We start from the raw sequence: 17005 nt of genomic DNA on the forward strand, positions 1-17005 counted from the left end.
TGTTGTCTTTCTCAGGGAATCACCATATAGCGTTGCGACTGTTAAAATCACCTGTAACAAAGCATGTTTCTTCTGGCAGGGGAAGTCAGATGGCCATACAAACTGTTCACTTGGTGGTTTGTAAACAGAATCTACTTTTATTTGAGTTAAACCATGAGTTTCATTGTACCATGGTGTTTCACAGCAGTGTTTTTCATCAGTCTTCTGTGCTATTGTAGATGCTGCTTTCAATGTTCACAGCAATATGACTGCCAGGGATGATGGGTGCTGCTCTCTCTCGAAAGCACTTGATGTCTGCATTCATGCCAGACAGAATGTCAGCCTCCTCTCCAGAGAATCCCTCCACACTGAAACTGACAATTGAGTGCCATCTTTGGCTGAGACCCTGAGAGGGGCCATTTATGTCAACATCTGTGTCAATGTCTTCTTTTGCAGTCTTGCTAGTATTGCCAGATTTGGTCTCTCCCGTGGTTAATTGCAGTGGAACATTAACAGGGGTCACTTCATGAACACCTCTGACACAACCCCTTTGTCTAATGATTAGAGCAGTGGAGTGGGCATGAGGATTCCTGGGTTCTATTCCCAGCTCTGCCATTTACCATCTGTGTGACACTGGACAAAACACTTCTCTCTCTGTGCATCAATTTCCCTATTGTAAATGGGAATAATACATATCTACTTTTCTAAAGTGCTCTGAGATCATCAGATGAAAGATGTTGCAAGGGCCAAGTATTATTATTGAATGGCAACTGCTTAATCAAGACTAACCCTAGCAGAGTCTCCGGTTTCCTTCCCTGGAATCAGAATTTGCACCTAAAACTCTAAATGGTTTTGAACCTAGCAGGCAAACATAGCAGAAATGTAGAGCTTTATCAGAGCACAATGAAAGGTGCTCTGACTTCAAAGCCAGGGCAGCTGATTGGATTGAAACTGAAATCCAGTGGAGGAAGGTAGCAGGCAGCAAACACACATGGGCCAGGTGTTAAAAATAGATTTGGCTGCCTTCTCTTTCTGTTTGCCTATAAATCCTCTATTTACTGAAATCTCTGAGCATACAGGGAATGAGTCTGCATATACCTTCCATCACTTGGAAGAATTTCTCTCCGTGTATGTCAGTGTTTTAGATTCTCTTGCAGAAGCATTAGGAGAAAAATATTCTGACCCGAGTAAAAGCTTGGTTGTTTCGCTTCTTGTGGAATCTGTTCACTGGGCACACAGCTCCTATTTTTAGCATTGCTGATATCCCTCTTCACAGTATCTGGGCCTAGAAGGTGAAGCTAATGATATGCCCATGCTGCTGTTCATGCCCAACCAGGGCCGGCTCTAGGATTTTTGCCGCCCCAAGCAAAAAAATTTTTGGCTGCCCCCACTTCTTTTTCATGTTCCCCCACCCCCGGCTCCATCCCAACTCCACCCATTCCCAACCCCTTCCCCAAATCCCTGGCCCTGCCTCCACCCCCCCCACAATCCCCACCCTAGCTCACCTCCGCTCCGCCTGCTCCCCTGAACATGCCACTGCTCCGCTTCTCCCCCCTCCCTCTCAGGCGAGGGAGAGGCAGCGCATTCAGGGGAGCAGGCAGAGCGGAGGTGAGCGAGGGTGGGGGGGGAGCGCAGGAAGTAACGGCGGGGTAGAGGAACTGCTCCCCGCCCCAGCTCGCCGCCGCTCCACCACCACCGCCTCCCCCAAGCACACTGCCGCTCGGCTTCTCCTCCCTCCCTTCCTTCCAGGCTTGCCGTGCGAAACAGCTGTTTGGTGCGTGCCAAGCCTGGGAGGGAGGAGGGAGAAGTGGAGCAAGGGTGGCGCGCTCAGAGGGGCGGGCAGAGGCGAGCCAGGGTGGCAGGGACACATTTCTAGGGGCGGCATAGCCGGGGCCAGAATGCCACCCCAAGCACCTGCTTGTTTTGCTGGTGCCTAGAGACAGCCCTGTGCCCAACTTAGCTGTTCATCAGCCTGCAGTATATACAGCCCTGCCATGCATGAGCACCGCCACCCATAGTTATTCCCCATCAATATGCCACACACTATTATGTCAAACACCCCATGCAGTATCAAAACAGTTAAAAGCTCTGCAATGTCCCACGCTACTCTACCTGCAGTACATATTGGGCTTCATTCCAAGGCCGCACAGAGATTTTGGGGAGGCCTAGAGCAAAATCTGAAATTGACCCCCCACACCCTTCCAAAAAAAATTACCGCCGAGGGGAGACCCGGGGCACGAGGTTGAAGAACGAGCCCACACTGAACTCACTTTGCAACGGTGGCTTGGCTCCTGTCTTACGAGGCTGGTTGTCATGGCAACCAGGTTGCAGCAGAGGGGCCACTAGACCAAAATTCAGTGAGTGGCATTGCGACCTGGCGCATGGGGTCTCAGTGTCATTCAGGGTTGGCCTGCCTGACCGTCCATTGTGACAGAAGGGCGGCTGGGCCAAACCTGAGTGGTGCTGTGACCCCATGAGCCACATCGCAACTCTATTCAGTTCAGTGACCCAAGCTGGGGCCTGGAACAAACAACCCCTTTTACCTCCTCACCCTGGCAGTCCTGCTTGATCCTGCATAGTGAAGGGGAGACACGTTACATGATAAATTATTAGCTGTCCACCACTGTCCCAGACACATGCTACACAAAATGGCATGCAAACATATTGCACACAGCACTCTCCTACAAACAAGATGCACAAATAGCTTGACAATCGCATCCCATACAGCAAATGCAACCAATACAAAGCAGATTGCACTCACCAGCTGAGTGGAGTTAGGAAGAGGGGAACCCCACCTACATTATCATGGGAGCCTGATGGTGGCATAGAGCCCTGTAATCAGACCCGAAACCAACAGGACCTGACTACAACTGTCAGGTTGGAAAACAACTGGTTAGCTGTCTCCCTCCTCAGACTTTGCAGAGTTGGCATGACAGTGGCTGCATGCCCCACTGCTGCTGGCCACTGCCACCTCCCTGTGCCGTGTGCGCTGTGGACTGCGTTTGTGCCCCAAGAGATGCAACGCCTCTCACTGCACAACTCAGCAGGGGGTGGTGGCCAGCAGGAGCAGAGCACACAGCCACCAGCATGAACAACATATATATCCTGAAACCTACAGGCCTCTCCTAAAAAAAGAACGGTCTTCACTCTGTTGCTCAGCACAAACATGCATGGCTGCAACATAGGCATGTCTTGGACACATCTTGCCAGCCGCCTAGGGCTCATTTACTCTTGAAAGTTAATTTGGGTTAAGATAGGGTGCGAATTTCAAGTGCAGTAGCTATTCCTGAATAACTCCACGTGTGGACACACTTATTCCAGAATAATGTTGTATGCAGATACACCCTTAGGCAAAGCCAATTTGTACTATCCTACAGAGAAGCAGAACATTTTAAGCAATCTCACTATACCTCAAAGGAAAGGGAATTCAGCAGACTTCTCTGCCATACAATGAAAGTCTTTTTCAGGATTCAATAAAGATCCCTGTTTAAAAATCTTGTTCCATATGAATGCTCACTGGTAACAGAAATCTTGGGATACTCTTTACATTTCTCTGAAATCTGTTCTCTTAGCATTCCACCCTCCCAGGGTTGGATGTGTGGGTGTGGATTGCACTGCATGTGCAATCCTGATGAAAAAAGTCTTTATGCAAGGTCATTTATTTAAATTAAGTTTTGCAAATATGTAAAAATAGATCCAGCTAACTAATGAATATGCTCAGTCATTTAAATGAGACAGTCTAGAGATAAGGCAGTGCTGTGTCTGTTATGGCCCCAGCTCACTTGATCTCTGATATTACCACTTAAGGCACAAGATGCAAAGAAGAAGAAAAACACTCCAAAGAATCCAAAGTCAAGGTCATCCTCTTCCACCTATCATACTCCTTACTCTGTGTCCTCATGCTCTTTTTTCCTTCCCAACTCCTGATTCTGTCTCCTCCATCTCTGCCTGCTTTTCTCCCACCTTTCTCTGTTTTCCTCTTGCCTGTTCTTCTGTAACACCTTCCACGGTTCGGTGCAATTATCATTTGTACAGGGGTAGCACCTAGGAACTCAAGTTACCCCACTGCACTAGGCTCTGTACAAACACAGAACAAAGAGATGGTCTCCTGCCCCAAAGAGCTTCCAATCTAAGTTATTACTTTCCCTCAGTCTCCCTCAGTTCTTGTCTTTTCCTTTATCTGTCTCTCCCCTTCACCTTTCAGTTCAGTCCTTGATCTTTGCTCCTTCACCACGCCCCGAAATTTACTCGGGAAATGCAAGAGGAAAGGTCAAGAATCATTTAGGTGAAAGGTTGTATGAACCCCTGAAGGAAAGTTCATCTCTTAGAGTCTGTCGACTGTCCCAGCTGACCTAAAGATCATTAGCTGAACTTTGTGCTTTTTACTCTTAAATCATTGCAACACTCCACGGCTGTTCACCGATGAATTTTTAATTCTAAAGCAGGCTGTCTCTAAATGTTTGACGCTACTTTTCATTTCCTGTCTCCCCACAATACTACTAATCAAGGAAATTTAACTGACGGTTCCAGAGGCAAATCTTTCCAGGCCATCATCAAAGTCTGTATTCCAGGTTTGCAGTGACACCAGTTCCTTTCATAACATGAGCCCTGCTGCACCCTTTAAGATAAAAACTGCTTTTAAAAAAATGCCACTGATTCCTGAAAGGGGAACTGGAATGGAAAAAGCATGTGGTTAAACTGCAATCACCTGGTTCTGCAAAATAGGCATGGTTTCTGCAAATGACCTCCTTAGAAATGGAAATCTAGAGGTAGCTGAGGGGAGAGGAATGGAGAGCTCTAAATCTATCTTGAATTTAATCAGCATTGCAGCCTGAACTTGCATACAGAACTTTTGGTTTCACTTCCCCATCCAGCTGTGTTCACTATCAACCATAGTAAATATCCCTCTGATGGGCACCAGCTACTTCAGGTTCTGAGCCACCTGGACAGTTCAATTGTAGAGGACAGGCTTAAGGTATTAAAGAAGTAGTAGTGTCCCTTCCCATGCATGTTCTGTCCCATGTTGTATACAATTAGCTTGGAAACCAAGTCTGTCAGATCAGGTTGATATTTCTTTTGGGAACGTGCTCCTGCATTGCTTAAGGGGAGAATAGGGCAGTAAGGTTCTCACAGCTAGCAAGTCTCTGGCCTTTCTACTGTGTCATATGTCACAAAAAAAAAAGTGTCACACCAAAAGGGAAAAAACCAGCTTGCTCTTTTGTATTAGATTCTCCCTCAGGGTGTATCAGGGGTGGAAGGCTGTTGGAGTCGTATCAGATATGCATCTCACAATGGCATTTCCATTCCCCCGTCCCTCTGCTGCAGTACGTGTAGGAAACAAGTGGCACTAAGTGACCCATCCCTCTGCAAGAGAAGAAAAAAAGAACAATGGGGGAGGATTGCCCAGGAGCCAGGTGCATGTGTTATATTGAAGTCTAGCCATCTGAGATGCACAGACAGAATAGGAACAGTAAGAATTGCCAGACTGCATTAGACCAATTGTACGTCTTCTCCAGAACTGTCTCCATCATGGTCAGCACCAGCTACTTCAAAGAATGGTACAAGAAGCCCTGAATTACGCAGTTATGGAATAACCTGTGCACAGGCAAAGTTTCCTCCTGACCTCCACAAGTAGAGGTTGGCTTATACCCTGGAGCATGAGTGTTTATATTCCTCTCCTTTCTAAAACTCTTGCTATTTTTTAATCTTTATTATTAGAGCTTGCATATTTTTATTATCTGTATAGATGCCTGATCCCTTGTTTGGAATCCTACTAAACTCCAAGAGCTATGAGAGAGAAGGGGTCAGGAAGACTGGGATACGCAAGGGCCTGTACAATACACTCAGGAAACAGAAGTGAAACGCTACTGGTCGACAACAGATTACGCCAGTGATCAGCAGGAATCAGATATGCCACAGTGCTGTTCAACAGTACAGTGGGAGAGCGTAATAATAATACCCGTGCTGTGGGTTCATAATGGGGAGACACCAACATGAGTACATACTGGTGGTCATCTATGGCATGGCAGTGCAATAATGGTGAAACTCTGCACAAGGATTATGTGATGGTCAGCTGCAGCGTGGAAGCATAACATTATTAGTTATTGCACAGCTGTGGAAATGTGATGCACTGTAACGTGGGCCAATATTTATCGACTATGGTACTGGGGTGAAAGGGTACTACAGGACAGGCCCAACAAAGAAAACAACAGAACGCCACTAGCCATCACCTTCAGCCCCCAACTAAAACATCTCCAACGCATCATCAAGGATCTACAACCTATCCTGAAGGACGACCCATCACTCTCACAGATCTTGGGAGACAGGCCAGTCCTTGCTTACAGACAGCCCCCCAATCTGAAGCAAATACTCACCAGCAACCACACACCACACAACAGAACCACTAACCCAGGAACCTATCCTTGCAACAAAGCCCGTTGCCAACTCTGTCCACATATCTATTCAGGGGATACCATCATAGGGCCTAATCACATCAGCCACACTATCAGGGGCTCGTTCACCTGCGCATCTACCAATGTGATCTATGCCATGATGTGCCAGCAATGCCCCTCTGCCATGTACATTGGTCAAACTGGACAGTCTCTACGTAAAAGAATGAATGGACACAAATCAGACATCAAGAATTATAACATTCAAAAATCAGTTGGAGAACACTTCAATCTCTCTGGTCACTCGATCACAGACCTAAGAGTGGCTATCCTTCAACAAAAAAGCTTCAAAAACAGACTCCAACGAGTGACTGCTGAATTGGAATTAATTTGCAAACTGGATACAATTAACTTAGGCTTGAATAGAGACTGGGAGTGGATGGGTCATTACACAAAGTAAAACTATTTCCCCATGGTATTTCTCCCCCCCACCCCACCCCCCACTGTTCCTCTGATATTATTGTTTACTGCTGGAATTATCCTAACTTGCTTGTCACCATGAAAGGTTTTCCTCCCGCCCCCCCCCCCCCCCGCTGCAAGTGATGGCTTATCTTAAGTGATCACTCTCCTTACAGTGTGTATGATAAACCCATTGTTTCATGTTCTCTGTGTGTGTGTATATAAATCTCTCCTCTGTTTTTTCCACCAAATGCATCCGATGAAGTGAGCTGTAGCTCACGAAAGCTTATGCTCTAATAAATTTGTTAGTCTCTAAGGTGCCACAAGTACTCCTTTTTTTTTGCGAATACAGACTAACACGGCTGCTACTCTAAAACAGCAGAAACAATGACAGTGACGTACTGGGTGCAAGTTGCAAAGCAATACACCACGCTGTAACATTCGGTGTGCATGAAATGATTTTGCACTGCATTCTGTCATACAGCACCTTCGAGCCAAAGCACGGCGAAGTGATAACTGAAGGACACAGCAGCCAGACCAAAAAAAAAAAAACCCCAAAAAACTGTGGATCAAGACCAAACATTTGTGTCAGCTACTGGTGATCTTAAATGGAAAGAATCTATCAGGCTTCCATGAGGAAGAGAAGAGACATCATATCACTATAAGTATCAACATTAAAGGAAGGGTGAGATGCCCAAGAGAGGAAAAGGGGAGATGATAGTGCTAATCTGATGCAGTAACACCCCAGTCTACCAGTTAGCTAAGGTATTTCTATGGTGCCCATTACCACAGTGTTTGAGCAACTCACAATCTTGAATGCATTTATCCTCACAGTGCCCCTGTGAAGCAGGGCCGTGCTTTAATCCCTATTTTACAGATGGGAATCTGTGGCTCAGAGAGACTAAGTGATTTGCCCAATGTCACACAGGAAGTTTATGGCAGAGCAGTGACTTGAATCCAGGTCTCCCAAGTCCTAGACTAGTGCCCTAACCACAAGACCCCATCCTTCCTCATTAAATACCTTTAAATACTTTAAAGTATAGTGCCTAATGATCATGTTCTGACATGTAAAGCTATAGGGCCTAATCCTGCTTCCAGTGAAGAGAATGCCCAGGCTCCAGTTCACATCAGTAGATGTAAAATCAAGGATAAACTTAGTTTCATGTTAATTCAAGATACTGAGTGTGATGAAGTTCAGCAGATGTGCATAACAAATAAGTTACTGGTCATGTGCCTAAAGTCAATTTCCTGCTCGACTCTTTGCCAATTTTGTGTGCCTAGTGTCTGATGTTGTTTACATACCAGGAGAAAGAAGCTGGTCTCAGAGACTACAGGATTGACAAAGTTCATTTAAAAAATTAAATAAGTAAATAAATAAATAAAGCCAATTTGGGTTATAGCTATGCAGGAGGGGATGTGAAGAACTGGTGAAGAACTGCCTTCCCTTATTTGCATTCAACGAGCTTTTAAACTGATTGTAAAAGCAAACAAACAATGCTCTCAGTAAGAGCCCTTTTCCAGTATCCAAGGGGAAGAAAATGTTTAATAACAAACTGGTGTACAGCTTATTACTATGACAGCAGGTGTTTGGACCAGAAGAGCTGACAAGACCTTAAACAAGGCAATGTGACAGGCACTGCTGTATGTCTTGACTATGGGAAGGTGCAATACACACAGCGAGCATATGAGTGCACGCATACATGACATGAACAAGCGTGATGTAACAGTGCATGGGGGGTGGGAAATGTGTACTCCGTCTGTGACGGACATGAAAGAACAATAGGTCCAAGATTGTACAGATGGAAGGATGCATATAAGGGTGATGCATGAGCACATGCATTCAAGTTCGACTCCTGCAGGGTGTCAGTGCATGTAAGCAGGGGTGATAGAATCCAATAATACTTTCCATTTATACATCTTTCATCTAAAGAACTCAAACACACCGTGTGCGTGTGTAGCTATAACAATGCCCTTCAGGCAGTGCACGACTGAGTACAGAATTATCTGTCTTTTAGACTGCCTTTCTCCATGGCAGTTTTATTCTACTGCTCACACTAGACTCTTTTAAACTAAAACCCAAAGATTCCAGCACGCTCTGCACCACAGATTGGTTCCCAGGATCAAGGTAATCAGGATTCAACTGAAGAACAGAGACAATACATAAGCTTGGCTAAGAGCTATCATCCACAACAGGAGCGGATGGAGTATATGGCCAGAATTTATGTTAAGGGCACATTTACAAATGGTTCATAAAGGATTTATTAAAACATCTATTAGTCATTTATTAATTTATTATAGATGTTAAGAGTCCAACAGCTCAATAAGTTCCTTATAGTTATGGTTTAAAGCCCTCTATAATATCTTCCACTGACATGCTTATAACCAACTGTAACATGTCTAACTTACTTATAACAACTACTGGTCCATAGTCAATTATTAACCCTTTATATTTTATAAATGTAACCTTTGCATAAAGTGCGACCAAATATACACTAGAAAACATTCCCTGCAAATTAATCAGGTTTTGCATAATTCCAAGTGCGCTCAAGACTATGCATTTCCTGCTGGCAATAGTGGCATTTATTATAGATATCAGCCTCTGATGGAGTTGTAACAAATGATTTGATGAGTTCTGCCTCTTTTTTCTGGTTGATTAATGCATCATCTGCCTTATGGCAGTTTGCACAGACTACTTTCTACACAAAAAGAACTAGAGAAGTTCATGGAGGATAGGTCCATCAATGGCTATTAGCCAAGATGGACAGAGATGGTGACCCTAGCCCAGGGTGGGCAAACTTTTTGGCCTGAGGGCCACATCTGGGTATGGAAATTGTATGGTGGGCCATGAATACTCACAAATTGGGGGGGGGCCTCCTGCTGGGTGTGCGGGCTCTGGACTGTGGCTAGGGAGGAGAGGTTTGGGGTGCAGGAGAGTGCTCTGGGCTGGGACCAAGGGGTTCAGAGAGTGGGGGGGGGATCAGGGCTGGGGCAGGGGGTTGGGGTTTGTGTGGGGGGGTGAGCGCTCTGGCTGGAGGTGCGGACTCTGGGGTGGGGCTGGGGATGAGGGGTTTCGGGTGAGGAGGGTGCTCCGGGCTGGGACCAAGGGGTTCAGAGGGCAAGAGGGAGATCAGGCCTGGGGCAGGGGGTTGAGATGCAGTCGTGTGTGAGGGCTCCAGCTGGGGAGGTGGCCAGATGTGCAGGCTCTGGGCAGCACTGACCTCAAGCAGCTCCCAGAAACAGCAGCATGTCTCCCCTCTGGCTCTTACGCAGAGGCATGGCCCCATCCTCAGGCACCACCCCTGCAGCTCTTATTGGCCGCAGTTCCCGGCCAATGGGAGCTGCAGGGACGGCGCTTGGGGCGGGGGGCAGAATTCAGAGCCCCCTGGCTGCCCCTATGCGTAGGAGCCAGAGAGAGGACATGCCACTGCTTCCTGGAGCCACAGCACACGCAGCGCTGGGCAAGCCCCCGACCCCGCTCCCCGGCAGGAGCTAGAGGGCCAGATTAAAATGTCTGACGGGCTGGACACAGCCCATGGGCCATAATTTGCCCACCCCTGCCCTAGCCTCTGTTTGCCAGAGGGTGACAGGGGATGGATCACTTGATGTTTACCTGTTCTGTTCATTCCCTCTGGGGCACCTAGCATTGGCCACTGTCGGAAGACAGGATACTGGGCTAGATGGACCTTTGGTCTGACCCAGTATGGCCGTTCTTATGTTCTTAAATAATTTTTAGCTCTGTAGCTCATTAATGAGCAGCTCACTATGGATATTTGAGCTTTGTGATTGATCATCCAAGTCACAGTATGGTTCTGTTCCTCGACTGGGTGTACAAAATCAGCTTCCCTTTTCCTTTGTGCAGCCTAATGAACAGCAATTCTTTTTATATGTATTTTTCTAAGAATTATCCCCAGCATTTGCTTAAATTTCTCCATTCCCACAAATGTTCCCAACAGTTAACTCGCTCGCAGGAACAGACTGTCTAAATTAATTTGTTTACAATTTGAACCAATATTCCTAGAAAATGCTTATCTCAGTGCTACTGTACGTACTTCTCCTGTCTCCTCTTAGCTCATTGACCCACAGTAACTCCCTTCACCCTGAGAACTGTGCTAACATCCTCTCTCCATCCAGCAGCCGAGACACCATCTAGCCACCATGAGTGGTGATAGCAGCACATGTTTCTCCTGGCATTGCTGCTCTGAGCTAAGGCAGGGGTTCTCAAAGTTTTTCATAGCAAGGACCACCTCTTAATAGCAAGATTGTCCTGTGGACACCTCCCCTCCCAGTCACGATTATGCAGAATATCTCCGCTCCCTTCATGATCACAGTACAAACCAGAGGCAGCTACTGCAAATGCTTACATGGAAATGTATTGGGAAAAGCATTTTCAGCTGCCTTTTAGTGAAAGTCAGCAGCTGGGCACAAGGAAAAGATCCAAACCTATGTGACCAGCCAGCTTCCCATGGACCAAAGATGACACAGCCAGGGAACTGCAGCACTAAGGGATGCTTTGATCAGACAAGCAGTAGGATCTGAGGCATGAGAATTTCACACAGGACTGCAATGAATCTCAACAGGGTGTCTTCCTGGCAGCATGTTATTTTAAAGGACCATCCATATTGTGGTGCTCTGCATTAAAGGTTGAGAGGGGCTTTGAGATCAACTGATGAAAACCACTACATAAGAGCTAGGTATTATTATTAATTGTACTTCCTTCTGGCGCTTATAAGCCAATTAAGATCACTTGATCCTACCTGACCTCTCAGCTCCTGGGAGTGGACTGAAATTACCAACAAATTCTAATGGTGGAGAAATTTGTATATTTATAGAAGAAATCAATATTGAAGAGAAAGCAGCATGTTCTTTCTATGGCTGGGCCAAAAGTGAAACCACTCAACCACTGCATTCCTTGTCCTGAACTTTGCAGTGCAGGGAAGGAATAAATAGATTTAATGGGACCCCAGACCTAAATCACTCCTGGGTTTGCAAGACCAAATCCACAAGCCCGTTTTATCCATCTGTATCTGTAAGAAATATGAGCAAAAAAAGGATGAGGAACCATATTTCTAGGCTCTTCAAAACTTTGTTTTGTTTCAGTTAAAATGAGACCCATATCTGAACAACCATTCTGGTTATATATAGGATATGAAATATTAGAGTGGAGCAAATAATTTCACAACAATCATTTTACCTGCTGAATTTAGCCTCTTTCTGTTTGGGAAATGTTAATAATCACAGGAGGTTAACATTACAATCATGATTTCCTCTTATTAACTCCATGATTTTTATTTGTATTTATTTTGGGAAGTGTTTTGTTTGTTTTTTAATGTATGGGTTATTTGAAAATTGTTTGGTGAGAATATTTAGTACTTGATATATCAAATATAAGATGAGTAGATTAGCCATGATTAGTCACAAAAGTCACATGGATATTCTCCCTGCTCTGATTGGGTGTCTGCAATTCTTATTATCAGGAGCAGGGTTTGAAGCATCCATAGAATCTCTGAGAGAGTAGAGGCTGTTCAGGGAGAAGAGAAAAAAAGCAGAACGTTTCATAATTGATTCAATTTTGTCAAAACACTGAAATTTAGAAAATTTCAACCAGCTCTAACAAGCAGGCTTAGGGATTTCAGAAAACATTAACCCGTTTTTTCTGGGCCATATGGGCCTTTACCAAAGGCAGCATTCCTACTAAAATTAGATTGATGTAAATTTTAATCAATTGGGTGCAGTATTTAAGTTTAGTCTCCTTTTGTCCCATTCACACAGAATAATGGATGTCCGCTCACATTCTTGCTTATTTAACTGCCTCTGTGTCAGGGTACTGGCATGAGGTTGGAGAACCCTGTTCACCTGCTGTGTTAAATAGTATATCTTGTCATAAAATCCATGAAGACCATTGTTATTTACTAGTTTAATTTCTTGATCTCATTACAGGCCAAAAGGCAAAGCAATGGCATTGCGTATGCACAGAACTAGCTATGAAAGGGGTGGTCAGATTGTTTTAGGTCTTGTTCATTGCTTCTGAGACCAGGCTCTAGTGAGAGGATTGGCTAACTGATCACCCTGCTGCATCAAGTGGTGTCCCATCCCATACTAAGCATACCACTTCCAAGAAAAATACCTGAATCTCCAAGCTGAATATTTGTGTTCTGTGAGAAAAACTGCAAAAAACGAGAAACACAAAACAAGGAACACAGGCACCAGGGAGAAAAGCTTGATGTTTAAATTCAAGCACAGAGATGGAGAAAGTGTTTAGCAGCATCCAAGAGCTCTGCAAAATATGCTGTGTTCGGAGATACGCTGCTGTATTAAAATGTAGCACATTCCATGTACTCACATACATGTTCTATCATTATGTTGTATAGCATGTTAACAAGGGCCTATCACAAGGACACCTAACACTGTACATCAGAGCAGATGAGAAGAACCAGCAACCCCCTCCAAAAATACAAGCAGACTTTTCCCATCACAACCTTTCTCAGTCCATGTTAATAGCTTTACTAGTCACTTGCTGTAACTTTGATGATCCATATGCACAGTGTATAAGGCAATAAAACTCCACCAGGACACTTCAGAGCAAACGATGTTACAGATTACCATCAAAACGATCATACTTTTCTCATGTTAAGAGATCAAACTGGCGAGTTATCTGCCTGGTGTCATGACAATGGAGCAATCCAATCCCTGGTGTCAAACCCACTGACTGCAGCAGAGTTACACCAGGCCTGTATTTGGCCCATCCTGTTTAGAGGAGGCTGACTGGAAGGATTTGAAAGTAATGCTGAGTGTTTTACCTGGTTCTGCTCTGAAAGGCACTCATTCATTCAGACAGTCGGGGGAAGTCCTGTCAAAGCTGCAGACGTGAACTCCTCACAGCAGCATCCCCAAGTCAAATCCTGCTCTGCGAAGAGGAAAGGACCCCCCATCCAGAGGGAGGATGAGGTTTGAAGTGGCGAGGAGGGGGCCCCTTCGCTGAAGCCAGACACTGGATCCTGAGATTTAAGCTCAACCTGCCAGCTGCTCCACACTCCTGCTCTCACATACTGTAACACAGATCACCACTCACTGCCAAGAACATACTCTCCCTGCACAAGAGCTGTTCATTTCGTTAACCCTCGGCTGGCTGTTGGGCAGGAGCTCCTCTCTCTTAAGGAGGTCTTCATTCCCCTGTGCTTCCCAGTGCATCCTCTCAGCGCAGCTCGCTGCAAATCTCCTCTCCCAGATGATGTGGGTTTTGTAATGTAACCTAAGAAAATAAAAAGAGATTTCAAAGGAATCAGGCAAAGACTGGTGGGTTTTTTTAAACAGCTCTGCTGTGCAAACTTGTAGCAAAAGCTGATGGTATCCAAATGAGAGGCTATTATTTGAAAGGTGCTGTTTAACAAAGCTGAATCATTTATATCTAGCACTCTGGGATGCGGGTGGGAAGGAGGAGGTGGTTGAAGCCAGTGATGGAGTCGTTCAGGTGTTTACAACATTTGCTTCATTTAACAGATTGGTTTGGAAAGGGTCGGGTTTTTCTTATTTGCTGACAGCATGTACTGATTTGGGGAGTTAAGTGTTTATTGCTTGCAAGTAATGAAAGGCTGGTGATAAATGATGGGCACATGAGAAAAGTGCCTAGATAGTAAGGTGATGGCTGAAATATAGGGGATAGGCAGGTACAGAGATAAAGCAGGTCAACTGCAGTTCTATTTTTTTCAGCATAAAGCCATCTCCTTACCTACATATTGTGCACACTTACTGTCTGCAAAAAAAACCTTCATATTCCTGCTATCCTGTCCTCCGTCCCCAATCACTCCATCTGTTTGTTTACCCTCCTGTTGCACCTTGCCTTAATTTATAGATTGTGGGCTGTGATTTGCAAAAGCTTCCTGGGGGATTGGGATATCAGATTCACATTAATTTTAAAAAGAAAAGGAGTACTTGTGGCACCTTAGAGACTAACAAATTTATTAGAGCATAAGCTTTCGTGAGCTACAGCTCACTTCAGCGGATGCATTTGGTGGAAAAATCAGAGGGGAGATTGTACACACTGTGTATATCAATCTCCCCTCTGTTTTTTCCACCAAATGCATCCGCTGAAGTGAGCTGTAGCTCACGAAAGCTTATGCTCAAATAAATTTGTTAGTCTCTAAGGTGCCACAAGTACTCCTTTTCCTTTTGCGAATACAGATTAACACGGCTGCTACTCTGAAACCTGTCATTAATTTTAAATTGGCTGCATAATACTCCAGCCAATTTTGAAACTCTCAACTGTCTGGATCTGTCCTTTATCATAGGTCTATAGAACACCTGGCTCAAGAGGGCTCCAGTCTGGTTAGAGTCATTAAGTGCCACTGCAACACTAATTATTGGTTTGGTGGTGTTTGCCAAACATCATGGGTTTTTTAGAGGCTTGATGCTGCTATTTGTTCCAGGTAGATTTATAACGGCAGATGTTCATTGATAACTTTCCTCTTACTCTGCACCTCATTCCCTTCATATCAGAACTGCTGAGCCCAATGCTGAGAAAGGAACGAGTTTCACATACTCATCCACAGCTCCCAGAAATGTCACTGGTGACCACTTCCTAACAAGAAAAAGCTGACATCTAGCTTCAGTGGGGTTATAATAAACCCATCATAAAAGAGCTGCATAAGATCCATATCTACAACTGCACACTCTCTCTGGTCTGATGCTGAGAAACAGGAACAGACTGTTTCCCATTCCTGTCTCCCACAGGTTCATAGATTCATAGATACTAAGGTCAGAAGGGACCATTCTGATCATCTAGTCCAACCTCCTGCACAGCGCAGGCCACAGAATCTCACCCACCCACTCCTATGAAAAACCTCACCTATGTCTGAGCTATTGAAGTCCTCAAATTGTGGTTTAAAGACTTCAAGGAGCAGAGAAGCCTCCCTCAAGTGACCCGTGCCCCATTCTACAGAGGAAGGCGAAAAACCTCCAGGGCCTCTGCAATCTGCCCTGAAGGAAAATTCCTTCCCGACCCCAAATATGGCAATCAGCTAAACCCTGAGCATATGGGCAAGATTCACCAGCCAGATACTACAGAAAATTCTTTCCTGGTAACTCAGATCCCATCCATCTAATATCCCATCTCAGGGGATTAATCCTATTTACCCTGAATATTTAAAGATCAATCAAAATCCCATTATCCCATCATACCATCTCCTCCATAAACTTATCAAGTAGAATCTTAAAACCAGATAGATCTTTGCCCGCACTGCTTCCCTTGGAAGGCTATTCCAAAACTTCACTCCTCCGATGGTTAGAAACCTTCGTCTAATTTCAAGTCTAAACTTCCTGGTGGCCAGTTTATATCCATTTGTTCTTGTGTCCACATTGGTGCTGAGCTGAAATAATTCCTCTCCCTCTCCTGTATTTATCCCTCTGATATATTTATAGAGAGCAATCATATCTCCCCTCAACCTTCTTTTAGTTAGGCTAAACAAGCCAAGCTCCTTAAGTCTCCTTTCATAAGACAAGTTTTCCATTCCTCGGATCATCCTAGAAGCCCTTCTCTGTACCTGCTCCAGTTTGAATTCATCCTTTTTAAAAACATGGAGACCAGAACTGCACAGAGTATTCTAGGTGAGGTCTCACCAGTGCCTTGTATAACGGTACTAAAACCTCCTTATCCCTACTGGAAATGCCTCTCCTGATGCATCCCAAAACCGCATTAGCTTTTTTCACAGCCATATCACATTGGCAGCTCATAGTCATCCTATGATCAACCAATACTCCAAGGTCCTTCTCCTCTTCCGGTACTTCTAATTGATGCGTCCCCAATTTAAACTAAAATTCTTGTTATTAATCCCTAAATGCATAACCTTACACTTCTCACTATTAAATTTCATCCTATTACTATTACTCCAGTTTACAAGGTCATCCAGATCCTCCTGTATAATATCCCGATCCTTCCTCTGAATTGGCAATACCTCCCAGCTTGTAATCATCTGCAAAACTTTATTAACACACTCCTACTTTTTGTGCCAAGGTCAGTAATAAAAAGATTAAATAAGATTGGTCCCAAAACCGATCCCTGAGGAACTCCCTGGTAACTTCCTCCAGCCTGACAGTCGCCTGTCAGTAGGACCCGTTGCAGTCTCCCCTTTAACCAATTCCTTATCCACTTTTGATGTTCATATTGATCCCCATCTTCTCCAATT

General features: G+C 44.8%; 1 protein-coding gene across 1 annotated transcript in view; it reads right to left on the minus strand.

Moving 5' to 3' along the window:
- Window positions 1–17005, minus strand: part of GRAMD1B (GRAM domain containing 1B) — a 281545-nt gene that overhangs the window by 199031 nt on the left and 65509 nt on the right. Inside the window, 1 exon segment of the mRNA XM_043500797.1 lies at window positions 13625–14076. The gene's annotated coding sequence lies outside the window, so the exon portion shown is untranslated.

Source organism: Dermochelys coriacea, chromosome 22 (genome assembly GCF_009764565.3).
Source record: "Dermochelys coriacea isolate rDerCor1 chromosome 22, rDerCor1.pri.v4, whole genome shotgun sequence".
Lineage (NCBI taxonomy): Eukaryota > Metazoa > Chordata > Testudines > Dermochelyidae > Dermochelys > Dermochelys coriacea.